Source organism: Morone saxatilis, unplaced genomic scaffold, assembly GCF_004916995.1.
Source record: "Morone saxatilis isolate NCDOM2014 unplaced genomic scaffold, NCSU_SB_2.0 Contig21, whole genome shotgun sequence".
Taxonomy (NCBI): Eukaryota; Metazoa; Chordata; class Actinopteri; family Moronidae; genus Morone; species Morone saxatilis.
In genome coordinates this window covers 8,562,058-8,562,633 of record NW_023339774.1, presented here as the reverse complement: position 1 = coordinate 8,562,633, position 576 = coordinate 8,562,058, and the positions used below count along the sequence as shown (strand labels likewise).

The 576-nt window shown below is 39.8% G+C and overlaps 1 protein-coding gene across 1 annotated transcript in view; it reads left to right on the top strand.

Annotated features, from left to right (window-relative positions):
* The window catches only part of ank1b (ankyrin 1, erythrocytic b), a 63,606-nt gene that overhangs the window by 41,026 nt on the left and 22,004 nt on the right, over positions 1–576 (top strand). The gene's annotated exons all lie outside the window — the stretch shown is intronic.

The following is a 576-nucleotide window of genomic DNA, read 5'->3' as shown; positions in this document are numbered from 1 at the left end:
ATCCCCTCTCTCTCCCCCCTTTCTATCCCACTATCTGATTGGTAACATGTCAGGAGTGATAACCAGACAGACAGAGCTGCTCCAGTGAAGGAGAAGAGAAGCTGCAAATATTGCAGAAGTTACAATTAAACATTCAACACAATCTTATGATCTATTTATTTGATGGAAAGCATGCACAGTTTCCCAGTTATATCATGGAAATGCCCATAGTCATGGTTTACGATCCATGCGACAGTGACTTCAGAGTCAAACACAGCACACATCTGTCTTGTCTATTATCTCCACTGCAACTTGAGATTTAGGCAATTATTACTATTATTAAGTAACACAATATTCACAGTCACACTGTGATGGTTGAATTTTGCAATTAGTCTGCAGTTCACATGCATGCAAGAGGATGTCTGCATGCATGTTTTATTTTACAAACTAATTCCCGCTCCCTCCTGATGTTTCAGATCAAGACATACAAGGATGATTAAGCAAAAAACCAACACATAAATTGAGAAATGGACTGTTTCCAAAAATGCTTGCAGTCTGGAGCCCTGTTTGTACTGCATGTGCGCCTAATGACTAGCT